This window comes from Mus pahari, chromosome X (genome assembly GCF_900095145.1).
Source record: "Mus pahari chromosome X, PAHARI_EIJ_v1.1, whole genome shotgun sequence".
Classification (NCBI taxonomy): Eukaryota; Metazoa; Chordata; class Mammalia; order Rodentia; family Muridae; genus Mus; species Mus pahari.
The window spans coordinates 100,693,919-100,704,465 of NC_034613.1; positions in this window are offsets into that span (position 1 = coordinate 100,693,919).

Sequence of the window (10,547 nt, forward strand, 5' to 3'; positions counted from 1 at the left end):
GGGTATTCAGGAGTGACTGAGGTGGGATTGCTAGGTTTTGATGATTGTGAGTTGTCTTGGTTTCTGTTAGTAAGATTCCTATGTTTGCCTTTCGCCATCTGTTGATATCTGGAGTTAGTTGTTATAGTTGTCTCTGGTTGGGGCTTGTTCCTACTGTGATTCTGTTAGCCTCTGTCAGCAGTCCTGGGAATCCAACTCTCTCCTGAGTCTCAGTGGTCAGATTACTCTCTGCATGGAAGCTCTCCTCTAGCAGGGAAGGTACACAGAGGCCTGGTGTTCAGATCTGCCTCCTTGCTGAAGATGTAGGCCCAAAACAGGGCCTGTCCCAGAAGATGTGTTGCCTCTGCAGTTTATTCACTCACCTGCACAGACTAGCCACTGAGGGACCCTGAGCACAATATGACTCTCTCACCTGCTCTGGCAGACAGAGTCCTCAGAGGTGACCACCTTTCCTCTGGTGAGGGAGGTTCCCAAATTTCTGGAGACTGAATCAGGGTCTGTCCCAGAAGTTAGGCTGCTTCTGTCTCTCCAGAACCTGTGTAGCTTTTTTGGTCTACACTCTTGCCAGCACAGACTGGAGCCTAAGCAAAATGGAGCAAAGATGGCTCTCCTGCCAACTCAGGTCTTGAGACTCTTCCTGGGCAGATACCCCTCCTTGGACAGGAAAGGTGCTGGGTGACTGGAACCAGAAATGGGATTTTTCCCAGAAGCTGTGTTGCTTCTCCATGCTGCCCTCTCCCTGTCAGTGCACTGGAGCAAATATGGCCCTCCTACTGGTTCAGGTCCAGAGACTGCTCCAGGGCAGACACCCTTCCTCAGGAAGTTAGGTGCTAGATGACTGGAGCCAGACACAGGATCTTTCCCAGAAGCTGTGTCGCTTCTGCAGGCTGCCCTCTCCCTGGCAGTGCACTCTACAGCTTTTTCTTGAATTTCAGCTATACTGAGATATTCAAAACCTGCTGTGTTTGAATATCTTCCCACTGTCCACTGGCTCTGGTGAAAACATTGCCCTAGTCATTATTGATGGTGTTTTTATAGTAGTAACTAGGTATCTGGGTTTGTGGTGATTATAGGTTTAGGTACTGACTTCTGGGTTTATCTTTCTGTGGTAAGTGTTTTGTTCCTTGGTTTCTGCTTTGTCCCTTCTTTCAGAATATGTTGGCTATGTGTTGCCTGTTTTTCTGCCTGTTTTCTTGGCTAGTGTCTTCATAAGTATTACTTACTGGTTTTAGAGGCTAGGAGAAGGGAAGGGAGGGATGGGGAATGTATGTGAGATCATTAGGAAACATGGGAAGGGGATACAGGAGGCTGAAGCTAGTTTTCTGTTGCAGTGCTAGGCCAACCTCTAGTATTGGGTCTGAGAGAATAGAAAGTAGAGAATGTACATGGCCAACCTCCCTGGTCTTCTGAAAGGCATAATTTGTGGTTAAGCAGGGCCCAGGGATATCTGCCTGTGTTGGGGTCTGGGAAACAGTGACAAGAGGATATAAGGGTCCAGGACAGTGGGAAGATATATTAGACTTGAACAATAGTTCTTACAGTAATTATTCCATCTCTTTTGTGGTATACTCTGAGTTTGGGTATAAGAATTTAGTTATATATGTGCCAATTGACAGTGAGTATGCCAGAGTCAGTTGTTCATTGCATTTTGATCAGTTGTGAGTATTTATAATTATCTCTGATCTGTGTAAAATGATGCTTCTTTGGGAAGGAAGAGAGGTTCATTTGATTGTTGTTACAAGGATAATATTTAGAACACACAGAAGTGATGGAGCTTTTGTGATATAAGAGTAGATGACTCTTTAGGGACAGTGGCTTCCCCAGATACAGGAAGTAGCTTTAGTTTTTAGTACTAGGCATCAATTTCCTCCTATTGAATGGATCTTAAATAGAATTAAGCAGTTATTGTTTATTCCTCTATGTGATAGCTAATCTTGTTAACTTGATGACATTTGGAATCAATTTAACTTCAAGATTCTGAGCACACCTATGAGAGATTTTCCTAATCAGATTTTTGGAAACAGGAAAATCCACCCTAAATCTAGGCAACACTGGTGGTTGTCCAAATAAGAGGATGTGGAAGAAGGAAATTTTACTTTTTGCCTGCTACCCTTTATTTTACTGGCAAGTTTGTCTGTCCTGTTGCTACAGCAGAATTAAATCCAACTTCTTTAGGATTCCAACACAAACTAAAAACCAACAGATCTTTAGGAATCCTAAAGGACTCTAGAAACAGTTCGGCGCTGCTGAGAAATCCTGTTGGGAGTAAAGTTTTTTTCATTGTCATTTTCAAACAGCTATTGTTGCACTAAGCATATATATTTCTATCGGTTTTATTCTTTGACAGAATTTTGAATAATATATCAGGATATAAGTGCCACTATTTTATTTTTTAGGATATATTTATTTATGAGGTTATCTAATAATTCTTGTGGTTCATAGACATTACAGCTAATTAGAACAATTCATTGTTTCCTACTTGGCACTTTGCATATGTCCTTATTTTATTTCTGATACTGTATCTAGTCCTTAGGGAAGAATCTTCCAGGTTAATTCCTGCTTGATTCCAATTTCTATTTCTGAAGTGTATGATGTCTTTAGTAACAGGATCTTACCTTCAACTTCTGGGAGACAAATATAGGAAATGGCAATGTGTTAGTCATATTTTATTGTCAATATACACAAATCTTCTAACCCTTCTGAAGAGCAAACCTCAATTAAATACTATCCTAGATCAGATGATGGCCATGATGCAATATCAAGGGTGTGAAATGTTGGTTTCTTTTAAAAGATACTTGTTAGAAAAGATAACCCTGGGGCACATTGCTCCCACAGACTGTCAAGAGAATTAGCTCTCTGGGAATCACTTTCCCTTCTTCCCTCAATGCAGCATTTTTTCAGGCAACCCTGATGTGGTTCTAAGCATATTGTGCAGCAGCTGTAGATCATGGGATCATGTGCTTCATGCTACCTTTGATGTCATATAGAATGAAAGAGTCATGGGTTTTTCAGTTTCCCTTGAGAATCCAAAGAATTGCTCAGAAACCAAGCAATGTGTGCCAGTGTCTAAGTCCCTGACAATAGCCTCTGATATCAGAGTAGTGGAAGATGAGAGACATTGTTGCAATAGAGACCCTGAAATGTTAAAAGATGCCAAGCATTTGCTTGAGTAAACAGGAGGCAAAAATGCAGACAGCTCATCAGGGTAGCTATCAGGGCTGTAGCCAGGAAGGTCATAACATAAGCATTGCCTTTGAAGTTAATATTATGCCACTAGGGACTGTTGAACTTGACATGGAACTATGGAATTTGCTGTTTTCCCTACTTGTTTTCAGTTTTGCATTGTTTTGATTCTAATTTTTGGTTCTTTTATGCCATCTTTTAATGGTAGAAATGTTAACGCTACTCCATTGTGTCTTACAATTTCTTATGTCTTCTTTAGATTTTTATATAAAAGGACATTTTTGGACTCTCAGAGAGAAATTTGAACCTATGGTTTGAATAAAGCAGATATTTTTAAGACTTTGGAGAATCTTTAGTATGTGCTAAATTTATTTTGCATTATGAGATGAACAGGTACTTTTTGTAACTTGAAAACAGTAAAATTATATGGATCTAAAATGTCCTCCAATGGCCTATGTTTTCAATTTTCAGATTCCTGTTCCATTAAGTAATAATGGGAGAAAATTCTGAGTTAGGGCATGCTAAGTCATTGGGGACATGTTTTTTTTTTCCTTAGATAATTTCTTTATTTAGATTTCAAATGTTATCCCCTTTTCTGGGAAAACCAAGAAATGGGACATGTATTGAAAAGGAGTATCAAGAACCTTAATAACCCTTCCTAGCTCTCTCTTTATACTTTATGGCTTCCATGAAGTGAACAATTCAGTAAAACAAATACTTCCCATTTTTAATAGCATGACAGATGTTGTTGGGTTTATAAACCACTGAGGATTGACACTTCTGCATAATAAACTTTGGACCTGACTTCAAAATCCTGATGACAGAAAAGAAATGGGAGTATTCCAGGTGTTAATGGTTAAAGTTTTAAAAAATTATTTATCATTAGTATGTGCCCTATTTTCTTTGTATTTTCTGAGAGAAATGCCATTACCTTCATTTCTTTAAGCAACTTGGGGAAGAAAGGCATTTTGTTAACTTACTGTAATAGTCATTCACGCAAGAAAGTCAGGGCAGGAACCTAATAGCAAGAACTGAAGCATAAGTCATGGAGAAGTGCTGCTTACTAACATGGCCACCAGGGCTTTCTTAGTCTGTTTTCTTATATAACTCAGAACCATTTTCTCAGGGATGGCACTGTAACAATGGGCTGGGCCTTCCCATATCAGGCAAAGAAAAGGTGGTGTCACAGACATGCCTACAAACCAATCTTATGAAGACATTTTTCTCAATAAATATTCCTCTTCTTGGATAACTAGCTTATGTATAATTGAGAAAAATACCAATCAGGACTATCGATTCATTGTCATTGTGAAACACCAACACATTCCTATTAAACCATAAAAATTCCTTTCTCATTTATTCTGAAGATCTCATATTAAAATTAGTATGATAATATAAATACTCAAAATTTATCAAGTCTCTCAGCCTTTAAAGTTCAGTCTCTTTAAAATATCAAATATCTCTGTAAAATACTCAAGAAGGATGAATCAGGAGACAATCACATAGAAACCAATGCAACAATGAAAAACATTTCGGTGTTTGAGACATAGGACCCATATTGTTCCTCAGAGCTCCCAGAAGTCTTGTCAACTTCCTCTCTTGCTTTGCCATCCACAGCTTATGCACTTTGTCTCCTAAGTTCAAGCTGGCTCCACCACTCATCTGATACTGTCCTCGACAGTCATACTTGGGTACTGGCATTTCGAAAACACTGGAGTCTGCACTGCAAATGGGCTAGTCTTTCACCGATAGCTTGTCCTGGGCTCTCTTCCTAGACTTTGAAACTGTCACTTGATGCCAAACCTCAATTTCTCGCCATTACAACATCAATCCTGTGGCTTATACTACAACTAACACTACACCTTTACAAATTACTTCTCTAAGACTCTTTTCAGGGATTCTAGCCAATCTTCAGCGTGACAAGCATCAGCTGGTTTCCATGACCCCTTCATGCTTTCAAAAACAGGGCAATCTCGATGATTCTTACATGCTGCCAAGTTCAGCTGTCATCCTGAAATGCAGCCTTTGACCACATTGGACCCCAGTTTCTGTGTCCACACCCTGAGGAAATACCCTCAGATTTATGCTCCTTACTTGGTATGGTTTCTTCTTATTCTCACTTTCTCCATCTAACCTGTCTCAGTAAGCCAAGTTTTCTCTTCAGTGCTACTAGTCTCTTATCAGTGATATCTGGTTCTTCAAATCTAGCAGACTAGAACCACATATTCTTAATTCACTGAAACAGCCAACATATGTTTTTTAACTCTCTCCAAATATTCACAAATCAGACATCCATAATTTGCATTACTTTCAGCAAGTTTCCGCAGTAACCTATTAAACTCAAAACTCTCAACAACTTTTCCAACACAAAGTTTCAACTCCTTCTATACTCCTTCTCCAAATATATTCAACAGTATTCCTAGATCTTGCCACTACATTCTGTTTGAGTTAGCATTTCAATTGCTGTGATAAAATGCCATGACCAAAAGAAGTTTGGAGAGTAAAGGCTTTATTGTAAAGCTTAAGTCTGAGATCATATTTCATCACCGAGGAAAGCCAGAGCACAAAACTGGAGGCAGAAACTAGGTGATGTTACCTATTGGTTTGGTTACTCGTGGCTTGATAAGCCTGATTTCCTATCAAGGACCAGGGGTAGTAACATCTACAGTGAGATTAGCTTTCCCATACCAATCATTAATCAAGAAAATGCCACACAGACTTGTGCACAGGCCTATCTGAAAACAAAAGCTATTCTCCACCTGAATGGGAGAAACTGCTCCTTACAATGACTTGTAATGAATTTAGACTGATGGCTGTCAAAAATATTGAGAATAAGTGACAGTTAAGTGCTCAATCTTAAGCAAAAATACATGCCACTTGCTATATGACTCAGGGAACATTGCTGGAGAGAGTAAGGAAGTATATAAGAACTGGTAAACATGGTGAAGGGCTGTAAAATGCCATCCTCTAGATGAGAAATGATTGTAAACATTAAATCAAAATTGTGTTTACCGGCACTGGGCCCACACAAGACCAGCTCTGCCAATGATCACGGATGAAATGAAAAGAGCTCTTGGGTGCTATCCTTTACCTTTAAACTATTGGCTATTGATATATTCTGAAGAATCTGTGTTTAGTTGTAGGTTCTGAGTCTGCCAGGCTCCAACAGATCTTCTGGTCACACAGATGGCCCCAGTTAATGTTAGTGGATCACCAAATAGAATGAATATATATGAATGTGAAAGATTTTTGGGTAGACTGGTGCAATACAATGATGCTAGGGGAGCAGGTTGATGTGGAGTGGGTGAGTGCTCAATAAGCATTGTGTAGGCATGGTAATTTTTCTAAGAAAATTAATATGAAATGAATAAGATAAATGTACAACTAATGGTTGTGGAGAAATATTAAAGTTCACAGCAGAAGCAAATAAAATGCAGCCAAAGAGGACAACACAAAAGAATGATGTAACAATAAGGAAGTCCATCATAAAGATACTGAAATCTTTATCTATACTAACAAGTAGAGAGTGAGAGCTTAAATAAATTTACAACACAGAAATACTATGAAAGTTCATTAACAATATTACCTTTAAAAAACTGTGACAACAAATTTAGCAATATAAAAAAAAGTGAAAAAATCTTCTGTAAATATAGCAAGACAGAACAAAATAAGTCAGTGACAACTAAAAGTAAAAGATTGCCCCTAAGAAAATGTCTGGGGCCAGATGGCTCAACTAGTTAAAATCACTAGACCTATACAAGATAAATAATTATTGTAAGTTTTAGAAAAAAATTAGGGGAGGAAGAAATTAATAATATAATTAATAATGTAATGTTCTTTTCTGAGAACAACATCCCACCAATATTAAATGCAGAGATAGAAACAAGGGTTTTAACCTCAAACATTAAGCCTATATAGACTTCCTCTGTCTCAGTCTTTGGTTGCTGTGAAGACACCATGACAATATCAAGTCTTTTTTCCCTCATTTACATTTTTATTGGATATTTTATTAATTTACATTTCAACTGGTATGCCCTTCTTGGTTTTCCCTCTGCAAACCCCCTATCTCGTCCTCCCCTCACCTGCTTTTATGAGTGTCCTCTTCCACCCACCCATTCCGACCACACCACCCTGGCATGCCCCTACACTGGAGCAACAGTCCTTCAAAGAACCAAGGGCCTCTCCTCCAATTGATGCCAGATAAGTCCATCCTCTGCTACATATGCAGCTGGAGACATGGGTCCTTCCATGTATATTCTTTGGTTGGTGGTTTAATCCCTGGGAGTTCTAGGGGGGGTCTGGTTGATTGATATTGTTGTTCTTCCTATGGGGTTACAAACCCCTTCAGCTCCTTCAATCCTTTCCCTAGCTCCTTCATTGGGGTCCCAGTGCTCAGTCCAATCGTTGGCTGCTAGCATCTGCATCTGTATATGTCAGGCTCTGGCAAAGCCTCTCAGGAGACAGCTATATCAGGCTCCTGTCAGCAAGCACTTCTTGGCATCTACAATAGGATTTGGGTTTGATGTCTGTATATGGGATGGATACTCAGGTGGGGCAATCTCTGGATGGCCTTTCCTTCAGTCTCTGCTCCACATTTTGTCCCCATATTTCCTTTAGGCAGGAGAAATTCTGGGTTAAAAGATTTGGAGATGAGTGGGGTGGGCCCATCCCACAACCTTGCCTAATGTCTGGTTATGGTCTCTACAGGTTCTCGGTCCCATTTGTTGCTTATTTCAGCTAATGTCATCCCTGTTGGGTCCTGGGGCTTTCTGGCGGCTACCTCCAGTTCCCCATCCCCCATCGCTACACACCTCTGTTCAATTTCCTAATGTTTTGCCTATCATTTCTATCTTCTCTCATACCTGATCCTGTCCCCCTTTTTTCCACTCCCCCTCCCCTCTTCCTCCCAAGGAAAACATTTAATTGGATGTTGCTGACAATTTTAGAGTTTTATTTTATTACCATAATGGAAAATAGCATAGCTATAGTAATTAAAACAGTATCATGTTGGCATAAAAGTAGAAGAACAGATCAAGGCAACAGCGTAGAAAGTTAAAAAGTAGCATATGCATATGGCCAACTGAATTTCAACAAGAATGGTAAGACCATATATTAGAGACAGGGGAGGCTGTTTTTGTAAAAAAATAAAATGCTGGGAATTTAATGACCAAATACAGAATTAAGGCAGATTCATATATCTCATAAACTATAATGATGGATTTATGATAGATTTAAGACTTCATTTTAATAAATGAAATTATCAAACATCTATTAATAAAATAAAATATAGAAAAATATTTTGACATTTATATGGGGTCTGTAAAACAAAGGAAGTACTTAACCAACTGCAATATATTAAATATTATGAAATATTTGCAATATATTCATCTGACAGAAGTTGATATGTAGAATGGATAATAAATTCCATTAACTCACTAACAAAAGATAACTTATTCAAAATTACCACGAGACTTATAAAATTTTCTGGAGGACTTATTAAAAAGCCAATATATACTCTAATCAATAAGGAAGTCTGTGAATTTTTCTAAATACCTGTTTAACTCACATTATTTATGATTCATAGGGTTCAAAAAATTTAAGACTCTCTGAACAGAATTTAGAGTATTATTAGCTTTAATTGTACATAAATGATAACTCTATTGAATATATTTTCCAAGATATTACTTTGACTCCCTGAGGAATACTTGCTATGGTTGTACCCATCAGAAATAAACTTTCTGATACAAAATAGAGCTAAAAAGTACTTAAGAAATATAGATTGGAAATAGCAAAGTGGGATGTAATATTTAACTTGGAAGTCATTATTTGGGATGCAGGAAAATCCATAACATGACTGTTGATGTTTCTTAAAGAAAACCTCACAACTGGAGCACAATCTCCCTTTAACCCTGCTTTCAAATTTTACTTCTCTCTAGCTTTTGCCTGGCAATTTTAGTTTGTGATTTTTTTTTATGGCTTGCACTCTGATTCTTCATTGCAACATGAAAAGCAAGTATTTTCAACGAAAAGAATGACCTCAAAAATGGTGCTGGGTTTTATGTGCTTTTCATCTACAGGCATATCTAAGTCTAGACATGCTATTCTCGAGCTTTTTCAGGCTCCATTCGGAATCCAAAGAAGTAATATTTTTCACAACTAAAATTGACTGCCAAGCCATCAATCCACATAATACTGGGCTGATACATTTCTCTCTATTAACTTTCAATGCATAGAAATCAAGTTTTGGTGCTTCTGCTTAGACCCATACATCTACATTTGTAAAATTATTTTGCGGATCATAGAATAATCTTAATTTTGATCTAAATTTCTTAATCTTAATTTGATCTATTGTCTTATTGTCTTTTTTGATGCTCAATACACATAGACATTAATATCCATTTTAATCTTCCTAGAAGTTGAAGGGGGTGAAGCTAAAGTAAGCCAAATTTTAAAAGTTGTACAATATCTTTTATGTTTACCCTAGTTACCTTTAATTGTCAACTTGATACAATCTAGAGTCATCAGAGAGGAAACACCGAGAGGAACTGTTTAGGTAAGATTTGTTTAAGGGAGAATATATTGATTATTAATTCAAGTAGGAGGGACCAGCAAACCGAGAAATAACATCCCTAGTCAGATGGTATTGGGCTGTATAAAAAATATAGTTATGAGTGAGCTAGTGAGCCAGCAAGAGTGTGAGCCACTGAGAAGTAGTCATCCATAGTTCCTGCCACCATGTTATTGCTTTGAGGTCAATGGCCTAACTTCTCTTAGTCGTGACTTGAGGCCTAGATGTATAAACCAAATAAATCCTTCCTCCCCTAAGTTGCTTTTGAGCAAAATGTTTTATCATATAAAGATAATGAAGCTAAAATAATATGCAACATTAAATATTTGAAGATATAAAATTAAACATAAACACAATTAAAATATGGGTAGTTTCCCTTTATTGTAAAGTCCTGTAGCAGGCTCAGAACCTATACTTGTCATCTACACACTTGACATGTAACCTGAAAGCTTGCTGCTTATCAGGCCAGAATAAACCACTGTCAAGATATTTCAATGCTAAACAATAAGTAACCTATGTCATTTTTCACATATGAACGCATAGAGACTGAGGCAACAGGCATAGGGGCTGCATGTGTCCCTGCAAGGTCCTTTGTGTATGCATTATGGCTTTTAGTTTAGTGTTTTTATGGGATTCCTGAGTGTCTGAATGAGTGGTTCTCTGATGCTTGTGCCTTCTCTTGAGCTTTTTTCCTTATGTTTGTTTTGTCCAATACTTGCTTGTTAGTTTTTATTTTTATCATATTATAATTTATTTTGTTATGATTTGTTGTTGTTCCTTAGAAACATATTTGTTT